This window comes from Pelodiscus sinensis, chromosome 10 (assembly GCF_049634645.1).
Source record: "Pelodiscus sinensis isolate JC-2024 chromosome 10, ASM4963464v1, whole genome shotgun sequence".
NCBI lineage: Eukaryota > Metazoa > Chordata > Testudines > Trionychidae > Pelodiscus > Pelodiscus sinensis.
In genome coordinates this window covers 35,714,880-35,734,239 of record NC_134720.1, presented here as the reverse complement: position 1 = coordinate 35,734,239, position 19,360 = coordinate 35,714,880, and the positions used below count along the sequence as shown (strand labels likewise).

The window sequence follows — 19,360 nt, the reverse complement described above, 5'->3', positions numbered from 1 at the left end:
TACCTCACAGGGGTGTTGTGAGGATAAATGCATTAAAATTGTGGGGAGCTCAGATACTTGTGGTAATGGGACCATCCATTTCTATAGGTGGAAAAAGTGGAAAAAAATTTGCCAATTTTCCTGCTTTAGAGGAGATTTCAAGTAGTATGTAGCTTCTACACAAATTGTATATTGTATGAGTCCTAACAGTGCAAAATTGTGTGTGTATAAAGATGCATTTTGGGCTATGTAAAATATGTCAAAGTATTCGTATTGTTTTAAAATATACCGAAGAAATATAATATTGAGACTGAGTGGGAAAAAGCCTAGGGAACGGAAGCAACCTCTTTTTTTCATTTAGTTGAAAAGTCATTTTCTTTCAAAACAACATCAAAAAGTTTCTGCTGGCCCACATAGAATTTTAGAGCAGGACTATAATCAACACTACAAATCAACTATTACCACGCTGAGGGGTAGAGAATGTTAGTCCTTTTGTGCTTTAAGACACATGTCAAATCCAAAGTTGGAAAAGGGAATGGAGATGCAAAAACCTAACATTTAGTGATAGTGACTGTAGATATAAGTAATGGGTGGATTATGTGTGCATGTTCCAATTTAATGGCTATCAGCACCTTCATTGACTTTGTCCCTTACTACATTGGATTAATCCCAAAGTAAACAATAATTTGAACTCATTATCTTTCTTACTTTCCATCTTGTCTCGATTAAAAATAATAGTACACCTAAGAAAATTGAAGCATGTGACCAGTAGAGCTGTGGGAAAATGGTAGCAACACTAGTTTATAAACAGCCTTTTCAGTTGCTAAGAAACTATAAAACCAAAAGCCTAGTCACATTATTAGTCTACTGAATGTCAGAGGAACGATTGAGGAAATGAATAACTTAAACACAGACTCTTTCTCTTACGTATGCAAACTCCAGATCTTCCAGACATTGCAGGTTTTCATAGATATTGATGTACCAGCTTTCACCATGTATGGCATTCCACTGCAGACTTGAGCTGTCCTAGCAGACCAAAGGAAGTTTGAATCAGGGTATGTCTAGACTACAGCCTCTTTCGAAAGAGCCTCTTTAGAAAGAGATCATCTGGACAGCCACAAGGGTTTCGAAAAAGGGATCCCCTTTTTCAAGAGTACTCAGGCAGTCTGGATGTTCTCTTTCAAAAAAGCCCTGTTTGCATTCAAGAATTCATTTTTTCAAAAGAGCTCTTTTGAAAAAGGGTGTTCTTCCTGGTAAAAGTAGGTTTACCAATTTCAAAAAAACCCACCACATTCTTTCGATTTAATTTTGAAAGAACGTGGCAGCAGTTTAGATGCAGGTGAAGATTTCTTGAAAAAAGGCCTCTCTTTTTTTGAAAAAACTCAGCATTCTGCATACACCCTCAGTGTTTCATGGTTTTGCAAGTTCTTTTAAAATATCATTATTTTATACGGTGAGAATCTATACTGCAACAGCAAGGAGATGTACTGCAACAGCAAGGAGATCACTTAGTAAGTCTTTTTCCACCTTTAACTTCTGTGTTTCTATAATAATATTAAAATCTTTGCAAAACCACATAAGTCAAGATTTTCAGAGATGTATTTGGCCCTTAATTTGTGCATATAAATGATTCAGCATACAAATCAGATATTTTGCACATAGATACGTTAGATTTGTCATGGCCTTATGCACATGCAAATAACCATTTGTATGTAAAATCACAGTATTTCCATGCACTAATTAGTTATAGCAAATGTACAATTGCCCAATTAACTTTGAAAATCCAGACCATAACTCTGACATAAACCAGGTAGGCCAGCTCCAGCAAGCTGTAGGGTTCTTTAGTGGGTGTTAGGTCTCCCGCCGAATCATAGACTACAGGCAGTCCCCGGGTTACATGGATCCGACTTACATCGGATCCCTACTTACAAACGGGGTGAGGCAACCCCGCACTAGCTGCTTCCCCCCAGCAGACCAGGGAGACGCGAAGCTAGTGCCCCCCCTCTCCCCCCAGCAGACCAGGGAGACGCGGAGCGGCTTTTCTCAGCAGACACCTCAGCTTGAGAATAAAGGACTGAGGGAAGTGAGGTGTGGGAGAATAAAACTGAGCTCTGGAGAAATGTTTGGCTAGAGTTTCCCCTACAATATGTACCAGTTCCAACTTACATACAAATTCAACTTAAGAACAAACCTACATTCCCTATCTTGTACGTAACCCAGGGACTGCCTGTACTAGAACTGGAAAGACCTCAAGAGATTATCAAGTTTTCTTTTATTGGCACAGTAATCATGAATCAGCAATCTGCATCATGTTTGGACTTTGTAGAGCTAAAATTTTAAACAGAGATAAATGTTAAGCTGATAATTTGTGGAATTACCCTTATACCTTGGTTTATTGGCTGTCACTCAGCGCATTACTACACTTTTGTTGTATTCTCTACACTTGCCTATCACTTTTAATAACTCAGTCAAGTTGTAGGGAAGTACTGGAGTCATGGTCCAGTGTAGAAGAGGAAGCCAGAGATGATAAACCGGGGAAAAATAAATGTTTAATGTCTGGTTTTTAACCTTTTAAAGTGGCTGCCCAAGCTTATAGCTCAATACAATGAATGAAGATAACAAAGACAAGGAGCATACAACCACTGGAATTGAGAGTCGTCTGAATGACAGCCCCAGATAGTCACTCCCTGGTTTGGGTTTAAACTCAGACCTGTTTCCACTTCCTAATTTTTCAAATCTTTATAATGAGCTGCTGAACCAAACCTTCAGGTCCAAAACACCCTCACATTTAAAATCTAGATCTAGTATTTTGCAGCTTTGGTCCCTCTTAATTTAGAAAGATGCTTGCCAGCCAAACGAATGCTTATGATGATTAACTTTGAATATCTCAGTTAATGTGTTAGCACAGCAAATACTACTATTTAAATGATGTTATGCTTTTGAGACATAATTAGTTCTATTTTCTATGATTTATTATTTATTTATTTTATTAATAATGCATGAATTTGGCTATGGGATGTTTAATATTCAAAACCAGAATGTTTTCATTCAAAGATAAGAAATGGAATAGTACAGTGGTTCTAAACTGGGGGTACACATACCTTGGGGGATAGATACACAGAAGTCTTTGAGGGGCACATCAGCTCATCCAAATATTTGCCTAGTTTTTCAACAGGCTACATAAAAAGCATGAGCAAATCAGTACACACTAAAATTTCATATAGATAATGACTTATTTATACCACTTTATATACTACACACTGAATTGTAAGTATAATATTGATATTCCAATTAGGGATGTAAGTGACTAGTCGACTAGTGATGCGACTAGTCGCTTTACTCCCTTTATCAGAGAGTGGTGGCAAAGGGGGGAGCAGGAGCCAGTTCTGGGGAAACCAGGTCAAAAACCAGTTCTCCCCCAGCAGCGTGTCCATGGGAGACATGGGAGGTAGAGGCACAGCGGGAAATGGCATGGGGACTGAAGCAGTCTCCACTTGCACTGCTTCTGCTGTGATTCTGCTTTTGAAATGTACAAGAGCCCTGTAGTGCAGAAGCCCCACAGGGAGCGTGGGGCCAGTGGGGGACTCCCCCACTGTCTCCGTGCTTCCTGCAGGGTTTCCTTTTGAAATGTAAAGGAGCCCTGCCAGGATTCTTGTACATTTCAAAGGCTTAGGTGTTGCAGGAAGCATGGGGCCAGTCCCCCACTAGCTCCGTGCTCCCTGCGGGGCTTCTGCTTTTGAACTAGGCTCTTGCTACAGTTGGGCTCTTGCTACAGTTCAAAGGCAGAGCTGCCCTTATAGACTAATCAAATAGTTGATGCAAATCCCATCGACTATTTGATTAGTTAATTAATCTAAATTTAATATCCCTAATTCCAATGTATTTGTTCTATAATTATATGGTAACGTGAAAGGAAGCAATTTTTAGGAAATAGTGTCCTGTGACACTTTTGTATTTTCGTGTCTGATTTTATAAGCAAGTAGATTTTATGTGAGGTGAATGTTACAGGTGTGCAAGACAAATTAGATTCCTAAAAGGTTACAATAGTCTGGAAAGTTTGAGAGCCACTATAATAGACAGCCTTAAATAAAGTATTTTTTATGCATTATTTTTCTAAACTATCTCAACTTTATCCAAAAGTATCATCTTGCCTGATCGTTATTAAATCTACATTATTCTCATCTCTCATAGAAATAATTACTTTAATTCTTATTGTAACTATAAATCCATTAAAACTTGTTGCAGCCTTAGGTATGAGAAAATCAAAAAGCAAACTTGTGAGTTGTGGGCATAGTGATTGATGGGTGGGTGCTAAAAGCAATGCTCAGTGTAGAACTGACTTATTTAAGTCTATTGAAAATTTTTATTAACTACAGTGGGCCTCGGGTCAGGCTGTAAATATGTTTGCTAAAGTGATGCACTGAAGTTTGGGAGACAAGTCGCTATTCTGTGTCTAGCTTAAAAGTTATGTCTTTGTGTTTGCTTTTTAATAAAGGATAAAGATATTTTTTATTTCTATCATGTTTTGAGTCTTCCAATATTCTCTTTTACGTTCTTAGCTTTGGAGATGGGAGTCTAGATGTATTTGTTCAGTTTTTCTGAATAAAATTGGTATGTGTTTGGCCAAATTATTCTGCTTTTATGGGTAAGATCCAAGGTCCATTGAAGTCAGTGGGATCTCTTGCTTTGATTTCACTGGGCTTTGATTCCGGTTCTTGTTGATTACTGTAAATCTGTCTCTCCCTTTGAAAGGACTGGAACAAATAAAAAAAAGGATGGTATGTTACTTCTAAATTAAAATTGTATGTCTGAGTATGAAGGAGTATATTAAGATGCAAAATATTTAAGAAATCTTAGCAACAGTGGTAGCTTCTTGTTAAATTTTTGAAATGGTCCATCTGGAAAGACAGATATTTGTATGTGACAGCTCTTGTTGCTGGAGAATGCAGTTGACCAAGGTGTAAATTCACCAGTTATCCTGAAATGAAAATTCTGACATTGGGCTGCAACCTGTAGCAGCAGTGAGGTGGAAATGTTTTTGATAAATCAGATAGGGAAATATGCATGCCCAGGGCCTGATATAGAATCTTTTAAGATTAGATATTCCTCCCAAAAAGCAAAATACGAGATGTATATAGGCGTTTACAGGTTCTAGTACAGTTGTTGATTAAAATATAAATACCGAGCAAAAATGCTAAATCTAGTGAATAAAACAAAAGTGACTGAGGCCTAAAGAAAAGTTTGACATTATGAACATAAACTTGGCTGGAAGATGACAATCACTTATAAAAGAGTATGATTTGGAAGGATAGGCAGAAGATAAGACATGGAAATACAACCCAATTTTTGGTACCTGATTATTTGTTAGATCCTGGAAGAGGTTTAGGGAGATACTGGCAAAATGTGGAGTTATTACAAAAGGAGGTTGGAGACATTCCAGAGAATAAAACTGCTATATGTCTCAGTCAAGGTCACTTAAATGAACACAGAGACTTGACTGGAAACCACTAACAGTGTAATAGAAATGTAAAAGGGTTAGTATAGTTATAATGGGAAGTATTTCCTAATGAAACATAGATTGGAGTCATTAGAGGGTAAAAAAAAAGTACTTGTGTTTGTCAGGGGCCTGAACTGCTCCAGGGGAAGGTAGTGTTTAAAAGATCTTCATTATTTCACATTTATTCATCTTGTGTAATATTGAACTTAAAGAAGAAAGGAGTAAGGGAAGCTGATGGGAGTGTTTGCTCCTGTTGGCTTCATGCTGTGGGGATGGTGGGGAAATAAGAAACGTCAACTCCAGCTATATAAATAACGTAGCTGGAGTTGTGTATCTTGATTTGATGTTCCCTATGGGCTCGTCTACACTGGCCCCTTTTCCGAAAGGGGCATGTTAATTTCACAGGTTGTAATAGGGAAATCCGCGGGGGATTTAAATATCCCCCGCGGCATTTAAATAAAAATTCCACAACAAAGTAGGAATAAGAGATCCTCCGGAAAAGGGCTTTTTTCCGGAGGATCGGGGCCAGTGTAGACACTCTTTTCCGGCTTTTCTAAAAGCCGGAAAAAAGCGGCGGACATTTTTATTTAAATGCCGCGGGGGATATTTAAATCCCCTGCGGATTTCCCTATTACGACCTGTGAAATTAACATGCCCCTTTCGGAAAAGGGGCCAGTGTAGACGTAGCCTATGAGTGTAGACCTGGCCACTGGTAGAAAAATTAAGACAGAGACCTAGCTGGCCTAAAGTGATTGGTGCTCCACCTAGGAAGATGGTGGAATCTCCATCCCTAGAGTTTTTAAGTCTTGGCTTGACAAAGCCCTGGCTGGGATGATTTAGTTGGGATTGGTCCTGCTTTGGGCAGGGGGTAGGACTCCATGACCTCTTGAGTCCTTCCAACCCTATGATTCTAGAATGACTAAGTTTTGGATATCCATCTTGAGACAGAGTGCTGAGTATATAGTAGGGATACAAACATTCATTTAAATGTAACTGTGGAAACACTAAAAACTTATAGCAGTTACATGGTTACATGTGCTATGGGCTCTGCAGTATAAAGCTTCCCTGGGAGCGGTGCTGGCAGAGGCTGCCACTGGTCCCATTCCCAGGGAGGAGGCTTTGATGTGGCAGCAAAGCTGCCTCCCTGGGAGCGAGGCCAGCAGCATCCCTACTCCTGAGGAGTGGGATTGGCTGCCCCTGACGGGGAGCTGACTGCTCGGCAGCCCCTATTGGGCTCCGTTCCCAGGGAGCCAGCATGTAACATGCAGCGTAGCGGAGGGAAAGAGAAGAGTGAGACAGACTGGTCACCATGGAAATGGGCTGCTCTAGGGGCCCTGCAGAGAGCAGCAGCCCTTTGCCTGGCATGGTTAACTGGTTAACCTTTTACATCCGCGCATCTTGCATCCCAAAATCATGGTCCCAAATCACTTGCCACTTTTGAAAATCTTGGTTAGAGGGTCAAGTTACCTTCCAACTATCAATGAGATATAGAAGCAAGCAGCCTGTGGAAATTTTTCTGGCTTTTTCAGCAAATGAGATCCCTAGGGGAAGGGGGAGCAAGGCTGAGGTGTTTGGAAGGGATGTTGACCTTGGTTTTGTAGAGTGAATACAAAGGCTGACAAAATTTTAAAAAGTGGGAAAAGATTAGGCAGTAGTTGTGTATGAAAGCATAAATCAGCAATCATTACTGAACTGGTGGGGTGAGCTAGGGGACTGGGAACCCCAGGCACTCTCAAATTCTTCTATAAGAACGGATACTGATTTGGTTGATCCATTAATCTTGCCTCTATAGTTTACCCGTCTGTAAAATGCTTATCTCACTGCCTCAAATGGTGGTAGAAATGTGTATTAGCTATCCTGTTGTGGAATATATGTGTCATATATATAGCACTGTGCAAAATATTCACAACAAACCCCTCAAACCAGGAGAGGGATCAAGTGAGGACCTGTTGTGTTCCCTTCCTCTGGGGCATCTGGGATTGGCCACTGTCAGCAGCCAAGAAACTGGACTAGATGGACCTTTGGTCTGACCCAGTATGGCCATTCTTGTGTTAAGTGTTCCCATTGTTAGACACTGAAAGAGGATTAAATTCAACTCACAGGGCTTGATCCCTCAAAGTAATGATTTCACTAGGAATAAATGGAGTTGAGCACCCCAGAGGAACTTTCATATACCTGGCTATAATCTAGTGAAGAATTTGGCACCATTTGCAACCTTTAATTATCTTAGCTAGACAAAAATCGCATCTATGGCGCTGATCCTCAGAAGCCCCATGGGACTCCCTGCTATGCAGCTATGCAGGATACATTCTACTGAGAAAAGGCACTTCCGTTATGTCACTCTTCAAACTCGTATTCCCTAGAGCAGTGGTCCCCAACCAGTGGATCTTAGAATCATGGAACACTGGAACTGGAAGGGATCTCGAGAGGTCATCGAGTCCAGTCCCTTGCCCTGTCGGCAGGACCCAGTATCGTCTAAATCATCCCTGATAGATGTCTGTCTAACCTGCTCTTAAATATCTCCAGAGATGGAGATTGCACAACCTCCATAGGCAACTTATTCCAGTGTTTAACCATTCTGACAGTTAGGAAGTTTTTCCAACCTAAACCTCTCTTGCTGCAGTTTAAGCCCATTGCTTCTTGTCCTGTCCTCAGAGGCCAAAGAGAACAATTTTTCTCCCTCTTTCTTACGATACCCTTTTAGATACCTGAAAACAACTATCATGTCACCTCTCAGTCCTTTCCTTTTCAAACTAAACAAGCCTAATTCTTTCAGTCTTCTTTCATAGGTCATGTTCTCTAGATCTTTTATCATTCTTGTTGCTCTTCTCTGGACCTTCTCCAATTTCTCCACATCTTTCTTGAAATGTGGTGCCCAGAACTGGACACAATACTCCACTTGAGGCCTAATCAGTGCAGAGTAGAGCAGAAGAATGACTTCTCGTGTCTTGCTCACTACACTCCTGTTAATACATCCCAGAATTATGTTTGCTTTTTTTCCAGCAGTGTCACACTGTTGGAGCATGTTTAGCTTGTGGTCCATTATGACCCCTAGATCCTAGTTTGTCCTAATTTCCACTTTTTATACGACTCCTTTTAAGCCAAGGCAGTCTTTTGCCATACATTGGGATCTACTGGTAGATCTTGGAGCCTCTAACAGGGGATCCTGACTGTTTTGGCTGGGAGGGTATCAGGTACTAGCACTTCAGCTGCCACTCTCTTCCTCCCCCCACCCCCCACTGCCATGCTGCTCCTGCCGTCGCATTGGAGCTGACCCCAGGAGTCTCCTGCTTGCTCTGCAGGGTGGGGAGGCAGAAGAGGGGGGCTACTAATGTCAGGGTCTCCCCCTCCTCCCACTCCTGTACCCCATCTCCACAGAGCGAGTGGGGCAGGGCCTTGGAGAAGGAGAGCGTGGAACGAGGTGTACCGGTAGTTCAGAATAGGAAGCCTAATCCGAACTACCTAGTTCGAGCCGCGTGTAGCCGCAAGCACGGAGTCCGAACTAGCGGACATTTTAAAATGGTGGCACCCAGCAATATGCAAATGAAGCCCGGGAAATTCAAATCCCGGGCTTCATTTGCAACTCCGGTTGCCTACATTAACCACCCTAGTTCGAACTAGGATGGTAGTGTAGACATACCCACAAGGAAATCTGTCAGGGTATGTCTGCACATCAAAGTTAATTCGAAATAACAGCTGTTATTTCGAATGAACTTTACTAGCATCTACACAGCCAAACCGCTATTTCGAAATAAATTTGAAATAGTGGAGCAGTTATTTCGAATTTAGTAAACCTCATTCTATGAGGAAAAATGCCAAATTTGAAATAGCCAATTCGAAATAAGTGTTGTGTAGACACTTATTTCAAAGTAGGGGGCTTCCAGCCTTCCCAGGGTGCCCTGGTGGCCACTCCAGCCTCAAACAAGAACACTTTTCTCCCTCCCCAGAGCCCTTAAAGGGGTTGACTCTGGCCATAGTGCCTGTGCCAGCTCCAAGCCTGCCGGTCCAGAGCCAGCAGTCACTGCCCCTGACTCAGTGGCCCCAAAACATGAGCCAGCAAGCCACTGGCAGCCATCCCTCCCTCAGAAAGTGCAGCCAGGCTCGCAACAATGTATTCACGAGATGCACCAGAGTGCCCAGGGGGATCTCTGGCTCCATATTGCAGAGTACTGTGGTGTCCCGAGTGAGGGCAACCAGAGCACACAGAGACACAAATGCTTTGCTGTCCCTCATTGAGGTAGGCAAGCAAGCAGGGAAAGCTGAGAACCGGCTGCCCGGTGTGGGGGGTCCCTTTAAGCACAACCCTCAGATAGCCTCAGGCAGCAGCCACACAAATAAACTCCTGGACCGGGTTCCGGCTGGCCTTCAATGCAATTCAGTGTCCACTCAGTGTGGACGCGCTATTTCGAAATAGTAAAACGCTATTTCAAAATGCATTTTGTGTGTAGATGTGTTATTTTGAAATAAGCTATTTCATATTAACTATTTTGAAATAAGACATTTTGAAATAACACTGTAATGTAGACATACCTTCAGAGAGAAGAGAATGGTGAAGTCTCACTGAGGTGAAGGTGTCCATTGGGAATCTCAGGAAGACAGACAGATTGTTAGAGAGGTGATGCAAATGGATGACTGGTTTCAATACCTCATCAATTGGGCTAGAAAGATCCTCCTCCTTCTGACAATCAGATTGGGGCCATATAATGCTGAGTGAGTGCTCTGGGTCAAGACTGGGTCTTGGAGTGCCACCTCCACCTATTTCCCTAGGATTGGAAGCGAAAGCCACCCCACAGAACAACATTTTTTTGTTGTTGACCCTGTTTTTCCTTTGTTCTTGGAACTGCATAGGGGCTGAAGACAGGCATGTTGTGTTTTAGGACAGTAGCTGGCATATCAATTGTCAGCAGCAGGAAGAGGACATAGCCCCAGATAGGGAGTTGCATTGCACAAGAGCCAGAGACCTTTCAATCACACTCCCCGTCTTCCTCATAGCCCCCGTCTGCATTCCATACAGCACTATAACTGCCCCGCACAGAAGTGTTCTGTTCATAGTTATCAGCTTTATACAGCATGTCAACCTTTCTTCTAGACTGGCTGGCTTGAACTTGTGACTTACCTAAATGGTATGGTAGGCTGCATATTATTTGGGCTGGATAGATTCCTTAAAATCTAGTTTAACAGGAATATTAGAATAATTTTCTGTTTCTTAGAGTGTATAACTGGTAGTGTGTTTTTGTAGAACAGATGCATAATAAGTGAAGACTGAATAACTGAAAAGAATTCAGGAATCTTGACTCCCAGTCCCCTGATCTAACCAATAGTCAATACGCATCACCAGGAATATTCTCAATATACACAAGTGTATGTAACCTGAATTCGTTTAATATGAAGTGTCTCCTGCTACAGTAACTGTCACTTATTATAAATATGACCATAAAAGACTAGAAGTTTAGCAATACTATTGTGAACTGTCCTTTATATGCATTTGATTAAATACCAATGTAGATACTATTTACAACTCAAAATACATTGAATTAGTGAAGATTCATGTATTATAGAGGAAATGATGCAGAGTAATGAGAGACATGTCATCTTTGGTTTCTGAGGGGGTAGCCAGAGTAGAATAATAACAGATCTTTTATTTACTGTCTCAGTATCTGTACTCCTTCTAAATAACAATACGTCTTTTCATTTTATTCTGCAAGTAGGACTACAGATATTTCTTTATAAGAGGAAACATAGTATGGCCCAATAGGGCAGTGGACTGAAATTCAGGAGACCTGGGTTCTGTTCTTGGCTGTGCCAATGGCTTTCTGGGTAATCTTGGACTTCATCTCTCTATGCCTCAGTTTCTACATCTGTAACGTGGACAATGATACATCCCTTGTAAATCACTTGGAGGTCAAGAGATGTGAAACTCTATATAAGGGATAAATATGAATAAGTTACAGGGTATCTCAGGGGCTACCTATCCTAGTCAATAGGAATGTAGGCAGTCAGAGAACCAGGAGTTGGACAGAGACCGAGGGTGTGTCTACATAGCACTCTAAACTTGAAATAAGATACGCAATTTGAGCAACAGAAATTGCGTATCTTAAGTCAAATCTATTTTGAAATAACACGCTATTTTGAGCCATCCCTTATCCCTCGTGCAACGAGGTTTACCGGGATGTTGAAATAGTGCACCTGTTATTTTGAAAAAATAGTTCGAAATAATGGGCGACTTGTATAGTCCTGGCGTAGCTAAATAGCTATGCAGTGTAGATATACCCTGAGTGATGAAGTGGTGATGTAGTAGCAGTTGGGGAGGGAGGAAGCCTAGTCCAAGGCTTCCTTTTAAGGCCTTGGACTAGGAGCCTTGTAATGGTGGGGCTGAGCTCCCCTCTCACTTAGCCAACCAGGGCAAGTTCTGGGAAGAAGGGCAGCATGTGAACCGCTTTCACTTCGCCACCTCAGAAGAGAGCTACCTGGTAACCTCTTCCTTGTCAAGGGAAAAAGGTATAATGGGGTTTCATTTTCATTTCTTTTTTTTCTCCTCCCACTCTGCTTCCAAGTAGTGGATGAACATTGGAAAACTGCACCCTTCCAGAGATGCTTGGGGGGAGAGGGGGAGGAGAGGAGGGAAAGGACACTGTTATGAAGGCTTTGATTCAAGTTTTGTCCGTATTGTTGGCAGTAATTTAGAGACAGCCAGGAGAAATTCGCTCTGGGTCACAAACATTTGTTTGTAAGGATGTAATGTCTGTCTTGTTGCTTGAATGGCTCAAGTACAGGTTGAGCCCCCCTTGTTCAGCACCCTGGACACTGGAGTGGTCCTGAACAAGTGAATTTGCTGGATCAGGGGAGGTCAGGTGTTAGGGCTCTCCTGGGCTCCCCTCCTGGCAACTGCCCCGGGAGAATCTGGACACCTGACCTCCTGGAGCTCACCTGCCTGGGTCTTCTGCCTGCAGCCTGCTCGTGGGGCTCTGCTCCCTGCCCCTGCCATGTGGGGCGCAGCAGCTGCTCCCAGAGTTCCTCAGCCTTGCGCACTGTGATGGCAGCTGCTTCTGGGATGCCCCAATCCTGTGTGCAGCGGTGGCAGATGCTCCCAGGACTCTTTACCCTGAGGTCCCTGTCCCTGAAGGCTACCACCCACCAAACCAGCTGTGCCCCCAGCTCCTCTCAACCTCTGTGGCTGGGGCTTTCTGGTTTAGCAACATCCTTGGTCCTGCCAGACCCCGGATGTTGCCAGACGAGGGCATCGTGAACGAGAGAGGTTCAATCTGTATTAGGAATAATTTGGGATAAAAAAAAAGCCCCTCATCTTTCCTAGGAGAGTTAGTACATACATGAAGTATTATCTTTTTAATACCCCAGTCCATAGTAACTGACTAAAGCTCTTCACCACTTTGTATGTTGACTTCAAATCTGGAGCAATGTCATTACTGTTTTGTACAATTATTTCATGATGTATGTGAATGTATGTGTTCAAGTGTTCAAACAGCTGTCCACATACCACAAAATACCATCATAATTTTGTATTGCTTGGTGGTCTTTGGAGAAGCAGTGGCTAAAACTCAATAAGCATTGGAAACAGTTCTGTCTCACCTTGAGTGATTCATGGGCAGCCAGCACAAGAGTCCTGCTTTTGTCTCGAGTCCCACACATACAATATACTAAACCAAGAGCTTACATTAGAGACACTTTTTACACTGATCCCTTAATATAGTCAACATAGCTCCAGTCTCACAGTCATTCTTATTGCTCACTTGTCTTAATTCATACACATAGAAATTAGAACGTTCTGTGGTAAAGCACAGTCTTACATTGTATTACAGTGATTTTAACTTAAACCCCTCTCCCACTCTTTTGCTGCAAGGCATTGGGTTTTCAGGGGAAAATGTCTAAAACATAGTTCCCACTTATAAACTTTCCCTTTGCATGAGGAATGAGCAGTACACAAATGATTAAGCATAAAGATTTAAAAATGTGGTCTTGCATGTTGCCTGCGTGTTCAAAGGTCTTCACCACAGATAAAGGCTATCTAGAACCACTCCTAATATGTGCCCCTAAAAGCTCTGAAAAAATGTACACTTTAATTTTCTGACAGTGTAACTCCGTGTGATTATGATTAGCGTCACCAGGATAAAAATAATTTAGCCTAGTCCACACTACTGCTTTCACTATTGCTATCACTACCGCAGCTGTACTCTTGAATTACAAATCCCAATCTTCCCAGGCAAGACAGACACACCATTAGTGATCATAGATTGTGTAGATGCCTAGTAACTATGTCATAAGTTAAAGAATAAGGCAGAGGTTGGGACAACTTTCTTCCCACCCATTCTGCCAACAGACACAAATAAATTATTAATATTATTATTTTACTTTATTATTTTGTTTTATTTTTTATTTTATTATAGCTAGAACATGTGACAACCTCTGTGCTAAAGTGTCATTCTAAAACGTTCATATTTTTGAGCTGAAAAAAGTCTACTATCTGTTTGAATATGGAAGCAGTGACAATGTCAACATTTTGGCTGGCATTTTGGTCACATGCACTCTCCAAAAATTGAAACTGAATGGAAGTTTTACTTCATTCATATTAAATGCTTCATTTACCATAACCTTAGTAAGATTCTACAGCATGTATGAAAGTATGCATGGATTGAGGCAGGTCTAGTGATCAGGCAGGTAATTCTCTTGTTAATTGTATTAATGACTTCTTGGAGGTTACAAAAGGACAAAAGAGCATCCTATGCCTGAGTGCTCCCTGGGGTTCTAGGTCTGGAGAGGAAAGAAGCTGCAGTGCATAAGAGAGAGGGAATACTTAAGAAAAGCACTTGAATCTGTCTATACTAGCACATCCCAAGTGCTTCAGTGTAAAGGCTTTTTTTGGCTTTGTATGACATCTTCATATTCCCCCCTGGAAGTTGGCCAACAATTGAAAACCCATGGGGTGGGCAGGCACAAACCTACCTTCAGCTGAAGGCCTCTCTTCACACCTTAAGGGAAGGAACCACCATGCCCAGATCTCAAGTAAATACGGGAGACTACTAATGACAAATACGGAGAGAAGTTAGGATCACGGGTTATAAGTAGGGAGTCAGATGGGGTCACGGACTCCAGACACTAACCCCACTGCTCCTCAAAAGTATCCAGGAAGCCAATGGATGTGTCTTAGAAAAACTCTGCCCAAATACAAAGGGGGAGGAGTGGAAATAAGCCCCACAGTTGGAGAGCATCTTGGTCCTGGTATGGTGGATGACCACTGTGGCTAGTGCCAGAAGAAGGTTGATGTGGATGACTCATGACTTGGTGGAGCCACAGATGGGGTGTGCAAATATCAGGAAGTGCAGGGAAAAGTACAGCCAGAACTTGAAGAAAAGGTTTTAGAGGAGCTGGAAAAGAGGCTGCAACCTGGTGCACTCAATGTAAATGTGCACCAGGATTTCCTTTGTGCCACAAAATGGGCAAGAGTCAGGTATGTGAGTGAACCAAGACAAGTACATACCTACGCTCACCGTTCTGTGAAGGAACTGCTGTCTGATATCCCAGTGGGCCAAAGGACCAGGGTGGAATACAGCTGCTGGCCAGCTACTGAGGAAGAACAACATAATATTTTGGCTGGAGACAGCTCTTAGGAGGTGGGTTAAATGCTGTATCAGAACTATTTCATTGTTTTTTACTGCAGTTTGTAACCGGGTGACTTGCAAAAACAGATGCATAATAAACGAAGGTTGATAAAGAGACCAAGGAGTTCATTTTCTTGCTATAGCTACTAGTTATTACTTTCTCATTGGCCACATAATATACACAACTACGTGAAACCTGTATTGCCCCTTCCATTTATTGTGGTAGGACCCTCTTTCTGTTAAGTATCATGCCACTGTTACAATTAAAAAATACATCATCAACAGCATTGTTAACTACACTCTATATGCTTTTTATGTACATGAAAGGCACACCTGAACAGTGAAACTGACTCATTGGTTATAGAAATGGCTGAACAAAGCAGCAACTTTTGTTGCATCAGCACACTTAACTCTAAACCAAGGGTGGGCAATAATTTTTGATGGGACCACCCCAAGAATTTGTAAAGTGGTCAAGGACTGTACTCTTCCTTATTAATGGAGGAGGTGCGGGGTCTGGGATGAAGGTTGGTTGCAGAAAGGAGCTTGCAGTAAGGGATTAGGATGCAGGAGAGGGTATGGGGTCTGGGAGAGAGTTTGGGTAAAGGAGGCAGTTGTGATCTGGGATAGGAGACTAAAATGCAGGGTTTGGGGTTGTGACCTTGGGCAAGAGGGGCATTTGACCTGGGGAAGGGGGGTAGGGTATAAGAGGGGGTGGAGGGATTTGGGCTTTGACCTAGGGTAGGAAGGGGTTGTGATTTGGGGCACAGTATTGGGGTGTAGGGATTTGGGCTGTGACCTGGGGCAGGGTATCGGGGTGAAGGATCTGCGAGGGGATATGAATGCAAAAGGGGGACAGAGGGTTTGAGTTATGTGGTGTAGGGTTGAAAGAGAGGGGGCTGAGGGTTTAGGTTGTGACCTAGGATAGGAGGGGGCTGTGATCTGGGGCAGGGGTTTGGGGTGCAGGATCTGGGAGGGGATATGGGGACAGGAGGGCAGCAGAGGGTTTGGGTTATGTGGGGTAGGGCGGCAAAGGGTTGGGATGTCAAAGGCAGGCTCTGACTGGAAAACTTACTTGCTTGATTCCCAGCAGCAGCATCCCAAGCAGACTTCCTGCCTGCCCTACCCCGCACTGGTAGCAGAGCCATGCTGTTTCTGAATAGCTATGAGCCTGAGGGCAGGAGGACAGGGTGCTTTCTTAGCTGCCTGTTGCCAACACGTAGCTCCCATTGGCTGGAAACCAGCCAATGGGATTGTGCTGGGGGTAGGAGCAGTGCGTAAACCCTTTCCTCTCTCTCCTGGCTCTCTGATGTTCAAACAGCCCAAGGTCTGCTTTTAGCAGCGGTCTGCAACCTCCGCAGTCCTGGGACACCTGATAAACCTATAAGATATTGATCCCCTTTTGCCAACACCTACCTCCACAAGATGCTGCCAGTCTTCAGATTATTTGGCATTCTCTATCCCTTTATTTTCAACCATCCATCTATTCAGAACCAGAGATCCTAGTTAAAAAATGTCTGAGAGCTTGTTTATATGGGACATGAGCACTTGGCAGGCCAGGGTGTGAATCTGCAGCATAGTAGCTTGCCTCACAGTAATGGTTGTGTAGACATTGCCACAGTGCACTAAAGTTCCATAGTGCACTTTAATGTATTTTCATTTTAAACAGCTGTACATCATAGCACACTTTATAATTTAATGCCCTCTAGAAGTGTCTGCACAGGACGTTACTGTACGTAGATTCATGCCTTGAGAGTCAGCTAGACCTGGCCTATACTAGGGAGTTATTTTGAAGTAACTCCCCTTAGTGTCCATAAGCGGAGCATCCACAGTACCAAGCCCATTATTTTGAAATAATGGGCTGGTTATTTCAAAATAATAACTCCTGCTTTCCATGAGGAATAATGCTTATTTCAAAATAGTTATTTTGAAATAGTAGTAGTATGGATTCTCCCCTACTGTTATTTTGAAATAACTACTCCCCAGAGTCATTCAAAGTAATTATTCCGCAGTGCTTCCTGGGGCTCTACGTAGAGGTAGCACATCCACAGTAAGGTAGCCTACTTCGGACTAATTTTGAGGCTTCCCCATAATGTGGACACGCTATTTCAAAATTATTATTTAGGGAGGTTTTTTAAAATAAGTTATTATGAAATAATTTTTTAGTGTAGACATACCCATATTATCCGAGTTAAACAAATTTAGGGAAATCAGAGACCTGTGGCTAATGATAAGTCCCCTCATGGAGTAAATTAAATCTCCTCATGGTTGATTTCTTATTGGTTCTGACCACTGCAGTGGCCTCAGCAATATCTTTGACCTAAGTGGAAATGTGAGCTGGAATCAGATGCTTGATCTTTTTCTGCGTTGGCGGGAGAACATAGCTACCATCTCTTGTGGAGGCAGGAGCTATTTAGCCAAACAAAGTACTCTCTTTTATTACTTAGAGCATCTTGGCCAGAATCACAACTGGAATGGTGCTGCTGTAGCTGCTGTGGTGTAGACATAGCTTCAGTCTGGTTTTATGTATTTTAAATTGTGCACTGGATCAGATGACTAGGTCATTGTCCTTAAAGTGAGTAAGAGCAACATCTGCTCAAATGTTCAGTTCTTTTCAGGTTGTGTTCATGAACATCTCTGGTTATACCCATGTGCTGCCATCTCAAGTCATAGGAAAAGCCAATAAGGGATCCTTTTGAGCACAGTGGATAATGCTAAATCCAAGGATACAGACTCTGGTTAGAAGAATACATGTAGGCTGTGTCTACACTACACCCCTTTTCCGGAAAAGGGATGCAGATTAGACACTTCAGAATTGCAAATTCCTTGAAAGTAGGAAGAAGAAATCCTCCGGAAAAGGGCTTATTTTCCGGAGAATCGCGTCTAGACTGGTGCTTTTCTCCGGCTTATCCCCAAGCCGGAAAAAAGCGGCAGCCATGTAAATGCAAATGCCGCGGGGGATATTTAAATCCCCCGCGGATTTGCAATTCCAAAGTGTCTCATTAGCATCCCTTTTCCGGAAAGGGATGCCAATGTAGACACAGCCGTAGTGTTTGTATTCAGACTGACAAGGCCTATAAAGAAATAGTAAATTATAGTTACTACCTGAACCAAGGGGTAGATATGGGTAAGGAGTATGTGTCTTGTCCTTTCTTCAAAGCTGTCAGGGTTCATATTTTTATTGTGTAGGGTTGCCAGGTGTCTGGTATTGACCCAGACCATCTAGTATTTTCGCCTCCTGTCTGGTAAAACAAAATGTCCGATATTTTCTGATTTTTTTTCCTGGTCAGGAGGCAAAAATTTTGGGTGCTTACCAGCTTCAGTAGGGAAGCTGTCCGGAGCAGAGAGACAAGATAACGGACAGCCGCCGGCAGCCTGTTAGGGCCAAAAAGCCTCAAAAGCATTTCTTAAAGGGACCACTTTTTAAATGTTGTTATTATTATTATTGTTATTATTTATTATTATTTTATTAATATTTTGCTTAACCACTTTTTTTTTTCTCAACAACTTTGGTCTCCCCCTTTTTTTTCTCAACAGATTTTCCCTGGTGATTTTTTGGGGGGAGAAGTGGTTCAGTATTTTTGGTTAAACCAACTAGCCACACTACTATTATGTGTGTGAAGAAGAGGGGGTTGGAGGTAAGAAAACCATTGGTACACACTTATAAACTGATGTGATTGAAGTTCATTGGCCGAAAACTTATTAATTAGACTAGTAAAAAACATAACTATTGCTACCTGGAATGAATGAATCAAGTGCACATGTAGAAGGCTGAAACCTTTCAAAGATCCCACTGGAGAGTCACTTGTGTCAGAAAGGAGTGTAAAGCTCCAGGGAGCTGTTTGTACTGGAGTGTCAAGTGACTAGAAAGTACAGGTACTTCCACAAGACTATGACGTGATAGTTTTGTTCCTTTCAAGCAGGTTGAAGGAACAGAAGAAGCAATTTTACGCTGCTGGAGCAATGGGGGATGGGAGGAGGGAGAAGTAAAACACCAGTGCTTTGATCCTTTAGCATGGATTAATGAGAGGGTCAGGGTGGCAGTGGCTTCAAGCAGCAGATAGATGCAAGCAGTATGCCTGCTATACAGAGATTGAAAGCAGCAAGTCTGGTTAAAACTCAAGTTTTACTAGTTGTCACTTGGAGAGGAGAATCCTTAGTACAATTGACCTTAGAAAGGGCTAATTGTGAGGGCAGGGGCAAACAGCTGGGCTGGCCCCCAACCCCTCTAAAGGATTACTGTTGATTGATGGATACCATTTAATGTGAGGAA

General features: G+C 42.5%; 1 protein-coding gene across 6 annotated transcripts in view; it reads left to right on the top strand.

Annotated features, from left to right (window-relative positions):
* SLITRK3 (SLIT and NTRK like family member 3) overlaps positions 1-19,360 on the top strand; it is a 57,265-nt gene that overhangs the window by 25,441 nt on the left and 12,464 nt on the right. Inside the window, exon 4 of one of the 6 annotated variants that reach the window (XR_012906276.1) lies at positions 18,625-18,725. The exons of the other annotated variants lie outside the window; for them this stretch is intronic. The gene's annotated coding sequence lies outside the window, so the exon portion shown is untranslated. The remainder of the gene's footprint in view (positions 1-18,624; positions 18,726-19,360) is intronic. 6 annotated transcript variants of the gene reach the window in all.